The sequence below is a fragment of the Sus scrofa genome, chromosome 18 (assembly GCF_054392235.1).
Source record: "Sus scrofa isolate SSC_HxYL_T2T_F1_AM1 chromosome 18, Sscrofa_HxYL_maternal_Yorkshire_Landrace_v2.0, whole genome shotgun sequence".
Taxonomy (NCBI): domain Eukaryota; kingdom Metazoa; phylum Chordata; class Mammalia; order Artiodactyla; family Suidae; genus Sus; species Sus scrofa.
Genome location: NC_139400.1, coordinates 12,618,782 through 12,641,971, shown reverse-complemented (window position 1 = coordinate 12,641,971; position 23,190 = coordinate 12,618,782). Strand labels below are relative to the sequence as shown.

The following is a 23,190-nucleotide window of genomic DNA, read 5'->3' as shown; positions in this document are numbered from 1 at the left end:
AAACGCTGATGGTGCCTGGATGACGGCAGCAGTGGTGGTCTTCTCTCTGGAAAGAGAAATGATGTGGAAATTTCTTTTTCTTTCTTTCTTTCTTTTTTTTTTAACAGCCGCACCCCTGGCCTATGGAGGTTCCCAGGCTAGGGGTCGAATTGGAGCTGCAGCTGCCAGCTTACACCACAGCCCCAGCAACGCAGGATCCAGCCCACATCTGCAACCTACACCACAGTCCATGGCAACGCCAGATCCTTAACCCACTGGGCAAAGCCAGGGATGGAACCTGTATCCTCACAGACCCTCTGTCCTGTTCTTAACCCACGGAGCCACAATAGGAACTCCCCTTTCCAGGGATTTTAATACGTCAGCTAATTGATTCTTTATCACAGTCTCCCGAGCAGCTCTTATGGGTGAAGAAACGGGGTTTGGAATATTGAGGAAATGGCCCAGGGTGGCAGAGTTTTTGCCCTTCGCCAAAGCCCCATCCCACCACCATGCCCATCAAGGCTGTTTCTGTGCCCTGACCTCTCCTGATTTTGAAGATGCCTTTTTCCCCCTTTTTTGGTCTCCCTGTGGCATATGGAGTTTCAGAGCCAAGCTGTGTTTGCCACCTGCACCACAGCTGGGCCAGGGATTGAACCTGCATCCTGGCACTGCAGAGAAGCCTCAGATCCTGTTACGCCACAGCAGGAACTCCTCTTTGGAATTTTTATTTGCTTTTTGGCCACCACACGCGCAATATAAAGACTCTTGCTGCAACTGCATGTGTTGTCGATATAATTAGAGGTGGGCTTTTCTTTTTTGTATTCATAGGCTTAGTTTACTACGTAAAATCTATGAAGTGATGGCAACTGTCCCAGCCCATCATGAATTTTGGTGAGATAAATGGTGGCCACACTGAGGTTCTAAGAAAGATCAGAGAAGGAAGCATGAGCTCTGTAGATGTGTGTGCACTGTCTTAATTACGGAAGACACTTCCTTTGCCAGGGTGGATGAGAGGGTGGGAGTACCTTCTTAGACACTTAATGAGTGAGTCCAAGGACAGACACAGGGATTGTCTGGATGTGAGTTAGTACTGAGGGTGTAATGCGGAGATCTAATTGCAGGGAGGAGGGGGGAAAGGGTAGTCAAATTTTTACTGGTTTAGGAATTAAAATGAAGCTTCGAGGAGTAAAAGCACATAAATCACACATTTTATTGAGTGTGGGGGCCAGAGCGCATCTGAGGTTCTGCAGAAAGACTCAAAGGTGAGAAAATGAAGATGTTGGAAGCTAATGAGAGAGGGGCTTGCATGGGCAGAATGCATTATTAAGGGAAAGGAGACAGATCTTTGCAAATCTAAAGACAAGGAGAGTGATTCAGCAAACCACGAGGACCAGAGAAACAGAAGGCATGTGGAAATTCCTGATGGCATTGGGATACTGCTGGAGATCTATATTCCTCTTTGCTCAGGGCCACTGGTCTCTTCAGGAAAAGAGTGTTGGGGAACAGGGGTGGGAGGTAGTAAGGATGGACCAGGTGGGGCAGCTGGCACCTGAGCGACCTCCTGCCTCCAGAAGGGAGGAGCTGAAGGTCATGGTCTAGACACTGAAATCCATTTTCCTGGGGGCCGTGTGAAATGCTGAAAGGTCTTATGCTGCTTCCAGAGCAGAGAGTTAGACAATTAGAACTATTTTAAGGTTGATGAGGCAGTGGGCTTAGATGAATTATATCCCCAGAAGCAGGGAGAAAAAGAGCCAGTGAAATGTGAAATTCATAAGGTGGAGCCACTCCCCAGACCCGTAGGACAGGAGGCAGAGGACAGAGTAGCTGTCTGAGCACTGGGGGCAGAACTGTGCCTGCATCAGGCAGAGCTGGGGGTACTGAGGGGACATCATTGCCTACTTTCTTACATCCTCTGGGAAGAACATTGGCCCCTCTCATCCTTTCTTTTCGTCTTCTGCCTGCCCTTCCTGAAGAGAATATGCTTGTTCAGCCCCATTATAGAATAGAAACTAAATGTTTCCAGACTTTTTTATGGCAGAGCACTTCAGAATTCTTTGGTTTCTATACATCGTATCATATCATCTGCATATAATGACAGTCTTACCTCTTCCCTACTAATTTGAATTTTTTTACTTATTTTTCTTGTCTGACTGCTGTGGCTAGGACTGCCAATACTATGGTGAAGAGAAATGGTGAGAGTGGGCATCCTTGTCTTGTTCCAGATTTTATTACCTTTTCACCACTGAGTATTATGTTGGCTGTGGGTTTGTCATAAATAGCTTTTATCAGTTGAGATAAGGGTTTTTGTCTTGAATGGATGGTGAATTTTATGGAGTGCCTTTTCTGCATCCATTGAAATGATCATGTGGTTTTGCCTTTTACTTTGTTGATGTGGTTGATTTGATTGATTGATTTGCATATGTTGAGTCATCCTTGTGACCCTGGGATGAATCCAGCTCAGTCATGGTATATGACTTTTTTGTGTGTGTTGTTGGATTCGGTTTGCTAATATTTTGTTGAGAATTTTTGCTTCTGTAGTCATAAAAGAAATTGGCCTGTAATTTTCTTTTCTGGTTGTACCTTTGTCTGGTTTTGGTATTAGAGTAATGGTGGCTTCACAGAAGGTCTTTGGAAGTGTCCCCTCCTCTTTAGTCTTTTGGAAGAGTTTGAGAAGGATGGATATAAGTTCTGTGTATGTTTGGTAGAGTTCCCCAGTGCAACCATCTGGCCCTGGACTTTTGCTTGTAGGGAATTTTTTTTTTTTAATTACAGTTTCTGCTTCACTTCTAGTAATCAGTGTGTTCAAGTTATCTATTTCTTCTTGATTAAGTTTTGGTGGACTGTATTTCTAGAAAAAAATTTCTTTGGTTTCATGATGCTGTTACACTTAAGGGATAATATGGTGGAGTAAACACTTAAAATGATACCAAAAAATTGTCTGTCATATGAATTAGAACATGTGGTTTCTATACCTGAGGAAAGTTTGCAGTGTTATTTTGTTCACTTCTCTCAACTTTTCCATGTTTGTTCCACCACCTGTGCAATTGGAATGGTATGATTTGCTTTCATTACCAGTTTCCCTAAGGGGCACATGAGATAAATGCATGCAAACATATTGTGAAAAGCACAAAATGCTTTATAACCTATGGTGTTATTTTTGGTTTTTTTTTGTTTGTTTGTTTGTTTTGTTGTTGTTGTTGTTGTTACTATTTCTTGGGCCGCTCCCGCGGCATATGGAGATTCCCAGGCCAGGGGTCGAATCGGAGCTGTAGCCACCGGCCTACGCCAGAGCCACAGCAACGCGGGATCCGAGCCGCGTCTGCAACCTACACCACAGCTCACGGCAACGCCGGATCGTTAACCCACTGAGCAAGGGCAGGGACCGAACCCGCAACCTCATGGTTCCTAGTCGGATTCGTTAACCACTGCACCACGATGGGAACTCCAATGGTGTTATTTTTGTAAGGCTTGACCAAAACTGTAATCATGTCTGAGATCTACAAAATGATAAAGGAAAGATAGATTCTGCAGCAGACTCAAACATAGTATAATTAAAGTCTGACTCTAAGAAGGGAAATCACTTCCTGATGAATTATGAGGCCCAATTTATGGGATAAATTATTGAACTAGTTTTTTAAAAGTCCAAGAGTGGTAATAATTTATCTTGATTAGCAGAAAGGTTTCACAAACTATAGCATGCAAAACATCGATCCGCTCCATCGGGGCCCTGAGCTGGCTGCTGGGCACAAGCCAGGCACCCCGGGCTCTGTGGAGGGCATTTCTGCTGCTTGATGTGTGACATCGCATTTGTGGTGTGAACAGGAGCTGGATGTTATGATGGAGAACTGTCAGTGTGCCGGACTGGTGCAGGGAAGTGGAAGTGTGACATGGAAGACACGTTTCCTCCCAAGATCTTTAAATCTTCTTGAGTGTATCTCTGTCATCCAGATGATGAAGCAAGTCAGTTCAGAGTTGAGATTTGCCCCTCTAGAGGCTTTCCCCTCGCTCCTGCATTTTTCTATCAACCCAGGCCACAACCAGTTAACAGAAAGAAAGTGTGAGACCCCTGCTAAAGTCATCATTGTGGAGGGAAGAGAAAATTGGAAGCTGGGGTCTCAATAGGTTGCCCTTGACTAACACCAGCTAACCTCCAATCAGTCCCTTAGTGTAGCAAAGTTTTGTGAGATTCTGGTGGGACCTTAGGGTGGGTTCCAGCCTAGAATCGCCACCATATTTCCTTCTCAGCCTCACTTTAGGGAGGTCAGGTGTATTTAGAGACCGCTAGGCTTCAGAGTGAGGGCATGAAATGGTCCTCTTACTTCTTCAGCGGAAGAAACGGAGGGTAGTCTCACCCTTTCTAATGGATGTTCTCTATTGGCACCTGACCAGACCCTCCCCTCCGGCCACCACCCCACCCAGAAGCACTGGTTCCTCTACCTGGGCTCACCTGCCTGTTCTGGCTGGCACTCACTCTGTCTGTCTTAGAGAGGGCACATCTCCCACTTACAACACTCAAATCAGCAGCCAGCACAGATGGGGAAGACCTCAAATCAGGTACAAGGTAACCATTCCAGCCCTTTGTGTAAGAGAGTCTTGCATGGACCAAGGGTTTCTGTGGTTTCATGGAGTAAATGGCAAAGCTGTAAGGACCTTGCTTGGCTGCTGTTGGGTAAAAGAGATCCGTGATATCCACCCAACCATTTGTTTTCTTGAATCTTAGCATTTTCTCCCCTTTGCTCCCAAGAACAACTATTAAAGGGCAAACGACTTGACAGCATGTCTGGTTGTCACTTCCTAATGCAGTCGTTTGAAAGGTTGAGAAGCCAAGGCATCATTGGAAATGACACATATTATTGGTCAAACTTAGACCAAGAATGGATTGGAAAGGGGTTAAGAGCAGGGACATATTGTGGGCAGGGACTGTCCCCCTTTGGACACCGTCCAGAGGGCTCCTCCAGCTCTGAGGGAAACGCGGGTCGTAGTGTAGAGAGAGGCAATGAAACAATAAATTGCATGTTTCTGTAATTTAAATAGCTTACATATATGTATCTTGTTTTAGTCTCCTAACAGGGCAGTTTCTGTTTTCATCCATGCTGGAGAAATGAGAGAACAGAGATTGGGTGGGATTTATGCCATCCACCTCAAATCACTGCCAAATATGCTGGTTCATCATACATCCCGGATAGTAACTGAGGGCCAGCAGAAAGAGGGCGGGGCCGGGAGGTAGACTTGGTTATAGGAATATTTTACCTATTCAAGTGTTTTTTGTATCATATTTTTCAAGAAATAGCAAAAGCGCTGTGTGGTCTAGGACAATGCAAATGAGTAGAATCCCATGCAAGTGTATTTTTTCCAATTTCTTTCTGTTTAAAAATTTATTTTGTTGAAGTATAGTTGTTTATGATGTGTTCTTTTCTGGTGTACAGCAGTGATTCATTTTTTTTTTTTAAGTTTTTCTGCTATAGTTGATTTACAATGTTCTGTCAATTTCTGCTGTAAAGTGACCTATATACACACATTGTTTTTCTCACCTTATCCTCCATCATGCTCCATCACAAGTAATTAGATATAGTTCCCTGTGCTATACAGCAGGACCTCGTTGCATATCCACTCCAAATGCAGTAGTTTGCATCTGCTAGCCCCAAATTCCCAGTCCATCTCTCTCTCTCTCCCCTTTCCCCCTTGTTCTCCAACCACAAGTCTGTTCTCCATGTCCATGAGTTTGTTTCTTTTCTGCAGATAGGTTCGTTTGTGCCATATATTAGATTCCAGGTATGTGATATCATGTGGTATTTGTCTTTTTCTGATTTACTTCACTTAGTATGAAGTCTTTTGTTCTATCCATGTTGCTGCAAATGGCATTATTTCATTCTTTTGATGGCTGAGGAGTGTTCCTTCTTAATCCATTCATCTTAATCCATTCATCAGTCCATGGACATTTAGCTTGTTTCCATGTCTGGGCTATTGTGAGTAGTGTGCAATGAACATGGGGTGCATGTATCTTTTTCAGTGAAGGTTTTGTCTGAATATATGCCCAGGAGTGGGATTGCTGGGTCATATGGTAGTTCTATATTTAGTTTTCTGGGGTACCTCCATACTGTTTTCCATAGTGGTTCTACCAGATTCCGGTTTGATAGATAGGTAGATATTCTTTTTCATATTATTTCCCATAATGGTTTATCACAGGATATTAAATATGGTCCCTGTGCTATACAGTAGGACCTTATTAATCCATCCTATATGTACTAGCTTGCATCTGCTGACCCCAAACTCGCGTCCACCCCTCCCCTCCCCTCCCCCTTGGCAACTTCAAGTCTGTTTTCCATGTGAGTCAATTGCGGTTTTGTAGATGAGTTTATTTGTGTCATATACTTGGTGAAAAGTATCTGGTGGTGCCCGTAGCACATAACATGGGGGGGGCATAGTTAGGAAATGTGCAGATGTGCTGCTGTAACAAATACTGGGCATGCCTCAAAATCAGCACATTGTGCAGAATCACACAGTAAAAGCCACGGAGTTTTGGGGAAAATGGGTTGTGGACAGAACCCTCATTGACTCTGCCAGTGACGCCCAGACTGGAACCTAGTAAAACGGAGGCACCGTTTACATGCAGCACATGGTTAAGAACTAATGCACACCATAGTTGATACGGCCTTTTACCCTGAGAGAGGCCCAGAGCTTGTCTGGGGATGCGGGCCCTGGAAGGGAGGTGGCTTGTGAGTTACCCTGGGGTTGGAAGAGGCGTCATCTGAAGTCAGAGGGCAAGTCGTGACACGTCACAGATGGATGTGACTCGTGACAGGTGGCAGGCTGGGGTGGCGGCACCGCTTGGGGGCGGGTGTGACCTCCTGCAGCCCCCATGCAGCTGCAGGCAGGTCCCACGTGTGTCCCGTGTTTCCCACGGACAGAGTCACACAGAACAAACATGAAACCAGCGCAATGCTCGGGTGGTTCCCTAGGACGTCACTTGCACCAAAACAAAGTCATGTGTTCAAAACAAGCATTTTGAACAGAATTGATGGCACGTGGGTCCTCCCTCTGAGGAAGATCCTGTTCAGAATAGACTGTGGATGAAGAAGAAACACTGAAGTATGGGTTTCTGTGGTGGCTCAGGGGGTTAAGAATCCAACACAATCTCAGTGGGGATGCGGGTTCAATCCCTGGCCTCACCCAGTGGGTCAAGGATCTGGCTCTGCCACAAACTGCCGTGTAGATCGCAGATTCGGCTCAGATCTGGTGTTGCTGTGGCTGTGGTGTAGGCCAGCAGCTGAAGCTTCAATTCGACCTCTAGTCTGGGAACGCTCATACACCGCACGCGCAGCCCTAAAAAGAAAAAAAAAGAGGAAGAAGAAACACGCAAGCAGGAAGTGCCACGCTGTGAATGCATAGGACGGGTCAGGGAAGTCAGTGTGGAGTTTTATTGCAGGAAGTGATTTTTGAAGAAACGCCCTGAGCACGTGGTAGGAGTGGAGATGAGTGCGGTGGGGAAGAGAGGGAGGGACGGAAGAGGGGTTTTCTGGGGGACAAGAGGGAAATGAGGTCACGTAGGTGGGTTTGGGCGGAGCTAGAGTAGCCATGGACAACATCACGATGAAGAGGTAGCTTGAAAAGTCTGGACGTGGTTGGAGCTTGAAGTGTGGACGGAGGGATCAGAATTTGCAGAATTCTTGCCATCGTTCTGTCTCTTCCAGCCCATCATTCAACAGTATGTATTGAGGTCCTTCTAGGTACCAGGCACTGCTCACAGCAGAGGACACGTGAGCGTGGAAGGCAGAGGATCTGCGCTGAGGTGCTTACATCCTGGCAGAGGAGACAAACAACAAAGCAAGGAAATAAACAATGTCAGACATCAAGTAGAAATAAGGGCTTGAGAGTCAGTGAAGCAGGATGGGGGAGAAGGAGTGATGGTGTGTGGGGGAGGTGACTGTTTCAGAGCCCGCAGCCAGCGACCTGTTCCCTAAGGAAGGGCTGTGGCCCATGTGGAGTGGGGAACGCGTCGGGAAACGCAGGTCCAGGCGGAGGAAACCTCAAAAGCGAAGATCTCGAGGCATCTGGAGGCAGTGGAGGGGGGTGGGGATGGGGAGAGGGAACCCGCGTGAGGGGACGTTAGACCAGCACGGCCACACCCACAGGAGACCGGCGTTCAGGGTAAGAGGGTAGGGATTGGTTTTTTGTTTTGGGCTTTTTTGTTTTTTTGGTTTGTTATGGCCGCAAGCCCAAGGATTGAATCTGAGCTGCAGGTGCAAACTACACCGCAGCTGCAGCAATGCCGCGTTCTTTAACCCACTGTGCCGGGCCTGGGGATTGAACCCGCATCTCCACAGTGACCGGAGATGCTGCAGTCAGAGTCTAAACCCATCGTGCAGCAGCAGGAACGCCCCAAAAGGTAGAGTTTTCTTCTAAGTTCCACGGGAAGCCACTGAATCTTTTTGAGAAGGAGTTTATCATGATCTGACTCCCATTTTTCGAAAGATCGTATTGTTTCTATGTGGCGAATAGGCTTTAGGGGGTAAAACTGGAATTGCAAAGGCCAGGTAGGGAGAGGCGAAGGTGGCCTGGACCAGGGTGGTAGATAGAAGTGGGGTTAAAGAGGCAGGGAAGGAAGGAAGGCCAAGGCCAAGGTGGACTCGGAGGTGTTTTGAAATGAACGCCTTCAGAAGGCACTCGTAGACGAGAGGTGAAATATGAACGTGTGAATCCAGGCTCTCTTAGACTTCCTCTCCCCCAGCAGCCAAGCAGGTGGAAACTCCAGTTTCCTTCCGTGAGGTGACTCCGAGAGAAATGTGTTAGGGGCTCAACTCTGCCGTCTTACAACTGAAGCCCTAACCCCAGTATCTCAGGATGTAACTCTGTTTGGAGATAAGGTCTTTGGAAAGGTGATTAAGTTCAAGTCAGGCCATTATCATGAGCCGTAATGCAAGGAGAAGGATGGCCTTACAAGCAGAAATTCCGACATCCAGTGGGCACAGGAAAAGACCCTATGAGGACACAGGAGTAAGGTAGCCACCTGCCAGCCAAGCAGGGCCCTCAGGAGAAACCAAAGCTGCCAGCACCTAGATCTTGGAGGTCCAGCCTCCAAGCTGAGAGAAAATAAGTTTCTTTTGATGAAGCCACCTAGTCCGTGGTGTGTTGTTACGGCAGCCCAAGCAAACTAATACAGGTGGTTCAGGGACAGGAACAAGGAAGTCCAGGGCTTTTAAGTGTGTTAAAAAGGTCACAGGTGAAGGTCAAAGAAGAAAAAAAAAAAACTATAGATTGAGCTGACATGAGACCTCAGAGCAAGTCGAGTCATAGTTGTAGGCAGGAATGGAATTTTTCTGATTTGGGACTAAATATCTTCAATTATTTTCTTAGAGCCCCTACGTCTTAATATATCCTTGTGGTTTAACTGTGGTTTTCACCTCTTGACACAGGCTAAGGTCAGTGGAGCTAAAGAGAAATAGCAGATGATGGAAGTTTCTGTCTGGTTAGGTTACAAGAATCTGCTCCACCAGCGAGGAAGAATCACAGAGGGAAACTATAGCCTTGTTGACGCCCCAGAACTTCAGTGCTGTAAACTCTCTTTCCAGTTTGGGGAGGAGTGAGGCAAACACAGGAACCTGTTTAAGGAAAAGAGTCCTGAGGTTGATCCCCAAGGGACAGCGTAGCATAAGAAGCGGATCCTTCTGCCTTTCCAGCAGTTGCTGTCAATTACAGGAGGATGCTAATTGGAAGGAGGAAAGGGAAAGGGGTCCATACAAACCGTAATGAGACAGAGCCGGTCGAGGCAAGGGAATGAAGGTCGGCTCGTGAGCGAATCCGCTTGTTCTCCTCCTTCCAGGATACTGTCTTCACCCGCAGGGGCAGGATGAGGAAGCTGGTTAGAACAGGTTGAGTTCTGTTTATCGCTGAGCCATTTTTAATCCCATAGCTAGTTGGGGAAAAAACATGAGGAATCATCACTTCAAGGATGGAAGCTAGATCACCTCCCCCAAGCTCGCGGCTTTGGAAGCTGAACTGGAAGGAAATAGACACTGAGATGCGACATCATGTGACATTTGGACGCATAGGTTTCCGCTGTCAGTGGCTGTGTCATTACTTCCTGCCTGCACCTCTATTTCTGCACCTCCTCCGACACTGGCTTCCCAATGGCAGCCTCAGACCAAGTGATTAGGGCTTTCTGAGCAGTCCCTGTTATGTTCTGCTTTTAGAGGTCTTGGGGATTGTGTTATAAAAATATATAACTTGCAGGACCGATTAGAGATGCCAAGAGCCCCAGCTCTTTGACACACTAGTTATGTAGTGCTAAAAATAGCCTTTGCAAGGAGCAGATCAAGTGCATTTTACCTACAGGCGCGCCTCAGAGATACGGAGGGTTCCATTCCAGACCACCCCAATAAAGGGAATATCGAAAAAACTAGTCGCACCAATTTTTTGGTTGCTCGATGTATAGAAAAGTTATATTTACAATATACTGCAGTCTATAAAGTGTACAGTAGCATTCTGTCTAAAAACATGCATACCTTAATTTAGAACACTCTATTGCTAAAAAATGCCAACCATCATCTGACCGTTTAGTGAGTAACATCAAAGGTCACTGTTTACAGATCATCACAACAAATATAATCATGAAAAAGTTTGAAATAGCGGGAGAATTACCAAAATGTGACACAAAGCCATGAAGTGAGGACATGTTGCGGAAAGATGGCACCAAAAAAGAACTTGCTCGATTCAGGGTTGCCGCAGACTTTAATTTATAATGAAATAAAATGCAGTTATCTGTGAAGTGCAACAAATCAAAGCACAATAAAATGAAGTCTGCCTGCACATATGTTTGCCCTGAGTTTTAAGTGTTCCTAGGTCTCATCACATATAATGCATTTACTGATGAAGATGCCAAAACATACCGTTCATAAAATTCATGACAGTTTTCAAACTCTGAAATCTTATTTTGTGGCGGGATAGAGAAGCTCCCTTTAAGTCAAAACACAGAGTTCTTTAGTGCCATGTGATGGTGAAGAACATCAGTTTCAAAGTCGCAAAGATCTGGGTTTAATCTGGTTCAACCCCTACTTCGCTGTTACTTTGGACGTGTTATCTGTCTCCCTAAGCCTATTTCCATTTGAAAATGAGACATAGTAAGATTTTTCTAGTAGGGTTATTGTGAAGATGCAAACTGTATTATCAGAAGCTTCTTATGCTGCTGGCATAGAGTAAAGAGGGCGCACATGGGTTTCTGAGATGTTGATGATGATGATGATAGAGAAGATGATAGACAGTGAAGATGATGCTGGTGATTCTGGGCGGTAGTGACAATTATGAAAATAATGTGAGGGTGGTGATGTGATGTTGATGGTGATGACATGATTGTGATGCTGAGGAAGGTGATCATGGTGATGGTGATGAGATGATGTGATGATGACCCAGTGGTGGTGATGATGTGATAATGATGGTGCTGATGGTTATGATGAAGGAGACGAAGATGACCATGATGATGATGTTGACCATTATGGGTGGTGGTGATAATGAAAATAATGTGATGTTAACTGTGATGCTATGATGGTGATGACGTGATGACGATGAAGATGATCTTGATGATGATGATGGTGATGCTGATGTGGTGATGATGCTGATGCTGATGTGATGCTGATGTGGTGATGATGCTGATGCTGATGTGATGATGATGTGATGATGACAGTGCTGATGTGTTGCTAATGTGATGCTGCTGCTGCTGATGATCATGATGATGTGGTGATGATGACGATGCTGATGTGATGATGATGTGACGATGATGTGGTGATGATGACAGTGCTGATAAGATGATAATGATGTGGTAGTGATGATGCTGATATGATGATGATGCTGCTGCTGATGATGATTACGATGCTAATGTGATGATGATCATGATGCTGATGTGGTGATGATGATGATGATGCTGATGATGTGGTAGTGATGATGCTGATGATGATGTGATGCTGCTGCTGCTGCTGATGATGATGTGATGATGATGTGATGATGACAGTGCTGATGTGATGCTAATGTGATGCTGCTGCTGCTGATGGTGATCATGATGCTGATGTGGTGATGATGACGATGCTGATGTGATGCTGCTGCTGCTGCTGACGTGACAATGATGTGGTAATGATGACAGTGCTGATGTTATGCTAATGTGATGATGCTGCTGCTGCTGCTGGTGATCATGATGCTGATGTGGTGATGATGATGATGCTGATGTGATGATGATGATGATGTAGTGATGCTGCGATGTGATGATGTAATGATGACACAGTGATGGCGAGGATGATGTGATGTTACTTGTGATGGTGTGGTGCTGTTGACATGGTGATGGTGGTGGTGGTGATGACATGATGTGAAGATGCTGCTGCTGTGGGTTATGATGATGGGGGTGATGACTGTGACAGTGTGACAGTGTTGGCGATATTGTTGTGGATGGTGATGATCATGATGTTTATTGGAACAGAGTTTCTCTGAAATGAAATGTAGTGCTGCCTTTTCAGATCATTGGGCAAAAAAGAAGGCTCTCTGAGGACGTGTCCCTCCTGTGGCTTGTGCCACAAATTGTGGGTATGCTTTCCAATAGGAAAGAGATGTTATTTAAATTCATTTCAAGAAATGCACCATTTCATATTCCCTCGTATAATATAAGGTCAACAAATAGAGATGGAGACAATTGTGCTATAATTTTCGGTAAATTTGTTCAATCATAATATTCATTATTACTGTGCCAGAGATGTATTAGCAACTAACAACAAAACCTTGAGGATAGTGTTGCCCACTTAATACAGAAAATAAGCTTAAAATTACTGTTTTGGCTGGGGAACGTCCTTGGATCAGAAAAGGGAGATAAGGAAAAGTAAAATATTTGACTCTAGTTTAGTGTATGTCTTAGGTTTTAAGCATTTCTTTTCAAAAATATGTACAAGTGAATATTCTCTCAAACCTCAAACTTTTTCACTGTGATTTCTCATCATTACTCTGATTGTTTGGTCTTATTCTGGTCCTGTGTTTAACTAACAAGAGATAAGAGAAGCCAAAGGGCACAAAGATCACTCCCTGAATGTGCAGTGTATACGATGGCATGTCTAGAGGTCACTGCTGTTGACCTGTGTGACGTAAGAATCCGTAACTGCCAAACCAGGGGAGAAGTTACAGTCTGTGCCCCCACCCCCACCCCCATGTGCATGGGGGAAGCAGGCGAGGATGAGGTTGCAGGAGAACTGATATTCTTGCTCCTCCCTGGGCATCTGTGCGTGATGCACTAAACCAGACCTACTCGGTACAGCTCAAGAGTGCTACTCAGTGCAGACTGGTTGCAGGAATGAGTATATAAAAGAACACATGAGGCGGTCATGGAGGTGCCTTCCACATGGAGAGGTCCTTGAAATCAATCTGTTCTTTGGAGGAGTCGGAAGAGTCAAGGTCTTATGCATCAAGGCTCAGGCTCTGCAAGAAGGAACATGGAAGGTTATTAGTCCTTTCTGGACACCTGCTCAGAGATATCTTTGTGTCTATGGCCATACCACCCTGAAGGCACCCAGTCTCATCAGAGAGTCTTTGTTGCAAGACCGTTGGTTAACCAACTGTAATTACTAGGTTTATGTTCAGAACAGCTCACCCTGAGAGTCCGCACAAGTCTCTCAGCATGTCTGTGCTTTGATTTCATATTTGTTGAATGAGTAGGTTCAAACAAAAGTTCTCAAAGAATTTCTGAGGACCCTGGGGACACCCTTGACTTTTTTTTAGAAGGTCTGGAATGTCAAAACGATTTTTATAATAATACCAAGATTTTACGTGTCTTTTACACTTTCATCCTTTCACACATATGAAAAATTCATTAATTTAGTCTTAGCGTTCACACTGCAGATAACCTTGTCGAGTTTTGATGTAATATCAAAGGAGAGAGTCTACGATTACCTAAAAAGGCAATTAAAATATCATCCCCCTTTCCAGCTCCATATACGCATGAAGCCAGATTTCCTTCATATACTTAAACCAAAATAGTACACTGTAACAAATTGAAGGCCAAAGCAGATGTCAGAATCCAGCTTTCTTTTGTGAAGGCGGTCATTACTGAGATTTGCAAAAATTGTAAATAGTGCCATTCTACTGATTTATGTTTTTGTTCTGAAGATTTTTTTTAATAAAATGTTACTTTTATTAACACAAGAGGTTTTTATTTTAGATAACTCAATACATGTCTCTAAAATTTCTTAATATATATATAAGCAAAATATAAACAAAACACATAAAACAAAAGCGCTCTGAGTTTTCTCAATGACTTCCAAAACTGAAAAAAGGTCCTGAGAAGAAAAATTTTGAAATCCCCTAGATTAGGTTATTCATTCTTTTCCAGCCTGAGAGCTTCTTGTCTGTGAAAATGCCCAGTCCCTGCCGTGTCCTCTGAAGGGTAAATGTGGTTAACCTGGACCTCATTGTTGCCTTGACAACGTTGGGGAAACGAGTGTCTATGAGAAGGTGGTAAATGGGCCGGTCGAGCATCCAGAACGAAATTGTTTGGTTCAGACTAAGGGAACTGTCAGAGGAGGGGCATGGAGAAAGCAGCTTCTCCTTCTATTTATCGATTTATTTATTTATGTATTTATTTATTGTCTTGACCCGCTGAACGAGGCCAGAGATCGAACCCACAACTTCATGGTTCCTAGTCCGGTTCGTTTCCGCTGAGCCACGACGGGAACTCCCGCTTCTCCTCCAGCTCTGATATTCTCCATGACGTCATACTCTGAACAGCGTATGTTCCACGAAATGCACCTATATTTTATTAAGAATTTTTTTCTTTATTTTTGTATTGAGACACAGTTAACTTACAATGTTCTATTCGTTTTCAAGTGTACAGCAGTTACATGCACACACGTGCGTTCTTTCTCAGATTCTTTTCCATTATAGGCCCTTACAAAATACTGCGTAGAGTTCCCTGTGCCGACCAGTAGTAGGTTCTTGTGGTTTAGCTATTTTTGTGTGTGGTGGTGTGTGTGTTAAATCCCAAACTTCTAATTTATCTCTCCCCACCCCCACCCCCGCCACCGCCATTGGTCACCATACGTTTATTTTCTGTGTCTGAAACTTTCTGCTGATGCCAATCACTAGCTCAGTAATCTTATTGGAACTCACAGTGCTGGACCTGGTGATGGGAATTAACTATCATAAAACTTCAAAAATTGCCTCGTTTGTCGGTCATTTTGACACTAGCCTGGGTTGTAGCACCGGACGAGGCAGGTTGGCAGCTGAAAAGGTGAGCTGTGGAGGCAGTTGGACCCTCTCTTATCTACAGGATTCTTAGCAAGGCTTCTATCCCATGAGTCTTTTGAAACATCTGTAATACTGGGTTGTTAACTGTCATCTTTTTGTGCCCTAGAAGATGCTTTGTGTGAGCTTTTGACTCGAGTCCCCAAAACACCACACTAGGGTGACCCCGTGAGCCTCGTTTTGCGAATGGAAAGTAATCGGAGAATTAAGGAAAAGCTAAAACCACACAACAGCTACGCGGACAGGCTAGCATTTCTACCCAAGCTGTCCGATCCAGAAGCTTTGGATTATTTTTCCAGACATTGAATGCGTTCCAAGGGTCGCCTTTTAGAGTCCCTGGGATAACTGAATAAAGCACAGCTTGCGAAGTGTCCAGGGCGATGCCAGGTGCAGAGTAGGTTCAGTCCTGGCCCCCCGTGTCCTGCCTGTCCCCCTGGGTCACAGTACTTTGCAGAACTGTGTTGTTCCATCTGAGTAGGTCTAGTCACCTAGTACCCAAGGGAACAAGTTTGTAGTCAAACTTGTGGCTACCTACCAGCAGCCGAGCACAGCGCCCTTTCCAGCCTCACTGCAGGCACCGGCCACTCTCATTGATTCGTGTCGTTCAGGGGCCGCCACCTTTCCTTTCAGGTCCAATTTGAGACCTTTTGGTGTCATTTTCTGGGAATGGCAGCCTATGTTTTGGGTCTGCTGCTGGCCGGCCCTCTGGCGTTTCTGGGAGCCTCTTAAAGCTGCTGAGGAAGGAAGGCTGTCTGTCTCAGGGGCTGCTGTGGCACCTGGGGCCCCGCTGAGCAGGTGCCCTCTGTGCAAACAGGGGGGCCTGCTGCCTGGTCTCCAGCACCCGCGCTAAGGGGCAGGGGTTGGGCTGTTGAAACCGTAAGGGTCTCCTGTCCATCGGACACTCTCTTGAGGCCTCCTGATCACTGCTGGCCTCCCCGGGTCCTGCTTCTCCCTCTCCTGGCTTGTTCTATATCCTGACTAAACAGAATCCCACTGATTTAGGCACCTGCAAGCCCCCTGCTGCTAGCACAGCCCCTGGAGCTGAGCTAAGGTCCGAGTAAGTGGCCCATGTCTCCGGCTAAAACAGGCCTGCACACTCCATCCGTTTTTGACAGGCCTCTCTCCTAATATTGACTTATTTTATTTTATATTATTTTATTTTTTTGTCTTTTTGCCTTTTCTAGGGCCACTCCCGCGGCATATGGAGGTTCCCAGGCTAGGGGTCCAATCAGAGCTGCAGCTGCCGGGCTGGGCTGCACCAGAGTCACAGCAATGCGGGGTCCGAGCCACGTCTGCGACCTACACCACTTCTCACGGCAAGACTGGATCCTTAACCCACTGAGCAAGGCCAGGGATCAAACCTGCAACCTCATGGTTCCTAGTTGGATTCGTTAACCACTGCGCCACGATGGGAACTCTCTAATATTGACTTTTAATTAAAGGGACTGTCCATCAAAGTGAAAAGCATGCCTGGCTTAGTACGTTACCTCAGACTACGGGGAACACACCTCTGTTACTTCTTACGGCTCTTTGGGGACAGCTGGGGATTTAGTGTCATTCGCTTTCTTAGGAGAATTGAAACGGACATTAACCCAAAGGGAAGCATTCTGTACACGGCCTGGGTAAAAACTACGTCCAGGTGCTTTGACCCGTATGTGCGCCACTTAAATTTCACCTGAAGATTCATTGCTAAGCGGGCAGCCAAATTTCCCTTTTCATTTTTTTGTTTGTTCGTTTTCTGGGGAGAACTCCCGGCTGCTTGTGGAGTCCCAGGCCAGGGATCAGATCAGAGCTGCAGTTACGACCTTCACCCCAGCTGCAGCACTGCCAGATCCTTAACCCAGGCCAGGGATCGAACCTGCGTCCCAGTGCTCCAGGGATGCTGTTGATCCTGTTGTGCCACAGCGGGAATTTCTCCCTTTTCTTACTTGGAATCAGATTTTAGAAATTTGGGGATCTTAGAGCTCCCGAGTGGCTTAGTGGTTAAGGATCTGGCATTGTCACTGCCGTGGCATGGTTTCAATCCCTGGCCCTGGAACTTCTGCATGCTGTGGGTACAGCTGAAGACAAAACAAAACAAAAGAAATTTGGGGCTCTCCAGAATTTTACTGGAGTTCATTTTAAAAATCCCACGGTAGGGAGTTCCCACTGAGGCTCAGCAGGTTTAGAACCTGACTGGTATCCACAACGAAGTGGTTTCGCTCCCTGGCCTCGCTCAGCGGGTTAAGGATCCAGCGTTGCCATGAGCTGTGGTGTAGGTCACAGGTGCAGCTTGGACCCAGCGTTGCTGTGGCTGTGGTGTAGGCTGGCAGCTGCAGCTCCAATCCGAACCCTAGCCTGGGAACCTCCATATGCCGCACCTGCGGCCCTAAAAGAAAAAAAAATATGTTAATAATAATAATCCCATGGTAGGTACGTGGGGGTGGGGCGGGAGACAAGAATGTTCCCGAGGGGAAATGTATGTAGGTGTTTAAAGTGTTTAGGAAAGAGAGTCAGAGAAAGAGCCGCAGACGAATGAGAGGTGACCTTGACCGTGACCGCCCCTGGGCCTGTCAGTGTTTCCAGGGTGTCCCAATGCTGTGCCCAAGCCACCCTCTTCACAAGCCTCTGCTGCCCCTGCACCCAGCCCTGAAGCCCACCCCTCCGCGGTCTGTGGAGCTCCCAGAAGTCCTGCCTTGCAGGGCCTCTCTCTCCAGGCCAGAAGCACAGAGCCCCGTGCCCTCCAGCAAATACAGCCCTTGCATCCTGTTCCCACCAGAGGCTCTTCTGCCGTTTTCCTGGCCAGGGACTTTAGGTTTGTTTAACCTCAGCCCCTAGGATGCAGCAGAGTTCCAGACAGTCAGTGTCTGGCCTGCTCACCTCGCCCGCTTCCTTTGGCACTGGCATCTTTTGATCTGTAGCCTTTTGAGTCCAGTGGACATGAAATTCCCGTCCCGGAGGGGCCCTTCTCTCTGTTCAGCTCGGCCTCTCGGCCGCTAGCTCTGTGATGTCCCACAAGACAGGGAAGGAGGCAGAACAGACAAAGGGGGGCGCGGGATGTGCGGGAGGGGCCTCCAGGTGGAACATCAGGGCCAGACGACCCCCCCCTTCCCTCCACCAAAGACAAGACACGGCTTATGCCACAGCCAGGGCTGCCAGCCCCCCTCCAGGCCACGCAGGGAGGCCAGCACTTCCCTCCCCCGTCATCATGCCTCCGGCTTTCCGGGTGTCAGGTGGCTGCTCCCCATGCTCGGGGCAGCGCACTTTCTGCATGAAGCAAAATCCAGTCTTAGCGGTGGCTAATCATCCGTGTAACCATGCACCTCATTAGGGAAGATTCCAGAAAGAAGAGCGCGCCGATAATTGCCTTCCCCTTTTGGGGAGTATTTGATTACATCTACTTTTATTAAGAAGCAGCATATTAAACTACAGTTTGAACATAAAGATAAACTTTGGTTGTTTTTTTCATGTATAAGAGACTGAGGGAAGGGCATGATTCTTGGGAATGATTTTTTTTTTTAAAGGTTTCGTTAATTGGGAATGTATTGCTTTCAAGTGTACAGCAAAACGATTCAGTTTTACACACATGCATGCGTATATATATTTGTATATGGATATATGTGTGTGTTCTTGTCATATTATTTTCCATGGTAGGTTATTGCAGGGTTTCGAGTATAGTTCCCTGTGCGCCACAGGAGGTCCTTGCTCGTTTACCCATTTTGTGTGTAAGAGTGTGGATGGGTTAATCCCAAACTCCTAATTTCTCTCTCCACCTCCCCTCCCATCCCCTTTGGGAACCCTAAGTTTGTTTTCTGTTTCTTCGAGTCTATTAGATAGATTCTTCTTGAGAGGTAGCCAAGACAGTACGGTCAGATTGGCACCAGGAGAAAGAGAGCAGCGCTAACACTTAGAACACCTGCACTCCCCATGGATCAGGGCCAGGTGACCGTCTATACATGCCTGTCCCTGCCTTTACTGCTTCTTTCAGAAAGCAGGGACGCTGGCTTTCGAGAGGGTCTGGTTAAGTGTGTGCAGTGCCACTCGCGGAGGGCGCAGCCGCACAGGCGCGGGCTCCCTCACTGATGCCCAGAAGCCTGAGAAGTCAGAGTTCTCAGCAGGCAGCACACAGGCTGCTCTTGTCATCTCCCGGGACCTTTCCGTGGTAGGAGCCTGCAGCCCTGGCTCCATCCCTGTCCTGTCTCCAGAGTTCGTCACTGTGGGATGGTTCCTAAGTTCTGATCAGCATTTTCATGGGATTCCGTCATTCCTGTGTCACAGCCCTCGCCTCCAGCCCTGGCTTCACCAGCAAGATGATCAACGCAAGCAGGCAGCCCGTCTGCCCATGGCACATGTGCAGAAGCCCTTGCCAGTGGGAGTTGGTCTTGTGTGCAGGCCAGCTGCTCTAGCAGTGGGGGCCGGTCCGCTCAGCCCATGACCATCTGCACGGCCACGGACAACTCCAGCCCGCGCCTAAGCGGGGGTGGGGGGGGTGGGGGGGCTTGACCCCTTGGCACCCACAAGCGTTGGGCCCCAAGTTGTAGTATTTCCTGAGCTGGGATTCTACTATACACTTAGAAAGAGGAGCTGATTTTTTAATAAGTTAAAATGGAGACTTGCAAGATAAGATTTTTTTTTTCTTATCCTCAGATACTAGTTACCAAAATGCGTGGGTCTGTGTTGATTTTTGACGTAGCTTCGTTGTAAAAGCATCTCAGTGTCTACCTGTCTGCTGGATGCTAAACGTGGCTCTGGGGAAACGATGAGTATAATTTTAAAGCTATTTCGTTCCAGAGTCACTGCTTTTCGTGTATTTCATTACAAAGCGTTAGGAATGTTTTGGTTTTTTTTTGTTTTTTTGTTTTTTGTTTTTTTTTTGCCTTTTTGTCTTTTGTTGTTGCTGTTGTTGTTGTTGTTGCTATTTCTTGGGCCGCTCCCGCGGCATATGGAGGTTCCCAGGCTAGGGGTCGAATCAGAGCCGTAGCCACCGGCCTACGCCAGAGCCACAGCAACGCAGGATCCGAGCCGCGTCTGCAACCTACACCACAGCTCACGGCAACGCCGGATCGTTAACCCACTGAGCAAGGGCAGGGACCAAACCCACAACCTCATGGTTCCTAGTCGGATTCGTTAACCACTGGGCCACGACGGGAACTCCAGGAATGTTTTTTTTTAAATTAAAGCGCAACCTCCTGTGGAAATGCATGGCCCTCATTTCCGTCAGCGTCTTGTGCTCTAGTCTGTTCCCACACGCCTCAGCCCCACGCCTGGCAAACCTGATCATCGGAGGGTCGTGGTCAAAGACCAAAAAGACCAGGGTCCCCACTTGGGTTCCTTTGACTGACACCCCCCCCACACACACACCTGCCCCAGGTGTTGATGCCCGAGTCAAGCAGCTGTGTCCCCAGAAATAGATCTCAGAGGACACACTCTGCTGTGGTTCTCACGCAGGTACCTCTGCTGACTTCTCTTCTTAAAGGTGTATGTATCACTTTGGACCTTTCTGCCCTGAGCCATTGGTTTGAAGAATTGTCACACTGTAACGAAATTAATTGCTCCTTCTTAGTAAAAGGTAACATTTCTAAGAATGGTCAAGCCGGTGAAGGGCTCAGTCTGTGATCACGGCCCTGCCTCCTGGCCAGCTCACGGCCCCTGTCCACTCTCTCCACCACAAAGAGGTCTGAACTCTGAACAAAGTGGGAAAACTCTTAGGAATCTTGCTGCTTCTCCGGTAGCTCTGGTACTTGAGGTTGTAAGGCTTTGCTGGTGCCTAGCAGGTATCTGTCTAGACCAGAACAGGCTTGGCTTGGAGATATAAGAAGAGAGTTTCCAGGATAAATTATTGTTGGTTTGCCCCCCCCCCCCCCCAGTGTTAAGGATGTTATCTTAGACATACAGACCGGGAGTTCCCATCATGGCTCAGTGGGCTAAGAACCCAACTAGTATCCATGAGAACGCAGGTTTGATCCCTGGCCCCACTCAGTGGGTTAAGGATCTGGCATTGCTGTGGCTGTGGTGTAGGCTGGCAGCTGCAGCTCCCATTCGCCCCGTCGCCTGGGAACTTCCATATGCCATGGGTGCAACCCTAAAAAGAGAAAGAAAAAGAAAAAAGGAAACACCTAACTCAGAACATTTGGAGGGACAGTTTCCACACTCTAAAAAATTCGAAGTTACTTTCATCTCCTGTTGGATCAGAGGCCCTCCCTGAAGAATTTGCTCATGGCCTTGTTTTCATAAGCAGCTTGGGGGAAACTCGGGAGCAGTGGAAACCGAACTAGAATTATACCCTGTGTTGTCACTGATAGGAGCAGACCACTGTGCCCAGTCCCGCCTGCCAGGAGGGTGGCACTTACACCTGTTTCCTCACAGGAAAAGGGGGCACAACAGGAAAACATGGGGCTGTGAAGGTGCCGTGGGTTTGGAGCGGTTGTGATGGGACCGATTCATCCAAATGTGTGCCTCCACCTTCCCAGGGTCGCCTCCCAAGTAAGAGGCGTCTCCTGTTACGGGCGCTCTTGCTCCGCGTGTACTCGGAAGTGTTTGAACGTCTTCACCGCGGTTTTTGAAAATGGTTAATGACATTAAATCACAGCCCTTTTGGCGTTCCTGTCGTGGCTCAGTGGTTAATGAACCTAAGATCCGCGAGGAGGCGGGTTCCATCCCTGGCCCCCCTCCGTGGGTTAAGGAGCCAGCATTGCCTTGGCTGTGGTGTAGGCCAGCAGCTGTAGCTCCGAATGGACCCCTAGCCTGGGAACTTCTCGATGCTGCAGGTGCAGCCCTAAAAAGACCAAAAAAAAAAAAAAAAAAAAAAAGAAAAGAAAAGAAAAGAAAAAATCACAGCCCTTTAAGGAGAGATGTGTGTGCCTCTGTATCTGTGTCGTGTGTGTGTGTAGTGTGCATATTTGGTGTATATGAGTGTGGTGTTTGTGTATGTGTGTGCTTGTGGTGTGTGTGTGTGTTTGTGTGATGTGTGTGTCTGTGCGTGTGTGTTTGTGGAGATCTAATCATTTGGGAGCACGTATGGCGAACACCACCGTTACTCAATCTAGATTGTTCTGTGTGGAGTTAAAAAATGATTGTCAAGTTGTGTGTTCCATTTTCTTTGTGGTCCCCAAACTGACCCCGGTGGGGATGTCCCGGGGCCCCCCTCAGGGGCAGGATCGTGGGGTGACAATCCGCTTTTCCGAGGTGGCGGCTTGGAAAGACCTCATTTATGGGGACAGACACAGAAATACAGCAGCATTTACAGCAGCGCGCCGTGCATGTGTGTGGGTTTTAAAAACCTGTGTCATAGTAACGTGAGCCTCTCTTGCTGTGGCACCGATGATAACTGTTTAGGGTGCAGAGTCTCATTAGTTTGATTTTTTTTTTTTTTGAATACAGAACATTTATTACAGCAAGATATAAAACAAATATAGTTTGAGATGTTCATAATGTTCATTAGTTTGATTTTTGAATCCAGATAAACTCCTAGGAGACGATAGAGAGCTCGGGGAAGGCACTGAGTGAAACGTGGCGGGGGTTGGGGGCCGGGGGCGCGTTGCTGGTTCAGGGGTCTTGCTTGTTGGCAGCACCTGTCATTTGTTGTAACTCTTCGACCATTTGTCCTCAGGTGATTTTAGCTTTAAATAAAGAACATACATGCACTAAGTTTTGGGGAAAAAAAAATAATTCGCAAACCCGGGAAAAGATCCCGTTTTTTTCCTATGGAGATAATAAGCATAGGAGACCATTGTTTGGAATAAGGATGCTTTTGTCCGATTCAAAGCTTAGAACAGTTTCTAGCTCTCAGTGGAGGCTAAGGAGAGTCAGCAGGATATTTTGAAAGAAAAGTTACATGTCGCCTAAAGAAAAGGAAAATAATTGTTTATCCGCCATCACTGCGTTTAATGGGGCTGCAGCAGGAGAAGTCACACGGAAACCCAGGCGGGTGTAGCTGGCCTGTCATTTTACCGAAAGCAACGCGGTGAT

At 46.8% G+C, this 23,190-nt stretch overlaps 1 protein-coding gene and 1 long non-coding RNA gene across 5 annotated transcripts in view; one reads left to right on the top strand and one right to left on the bottom strand.

Moving 5' to 3' along the window:
- DPP6 (dipeptidyl peptidase like 6) overlaps positions 1-23,190 on the top strand; it is a 1,001,611-nt gene that overhangs the window by 447,712 nt on the left and 530,709 nt on the right. The window lies entirely within an intron of this gene.
- Positions 13,218-21,330, bottom strand: LOC146394869 (uncharacterized). The gene is made up of 2 exons (XR_014833478.1): positions 21,282-21,330; positions 13,218-16,432 (listed from the first exon to the last, which is right to left on the bottom strand). It is a non-coding gene; the product is annotated as an uncharacterized LOC146394869 (long non-coding RNA).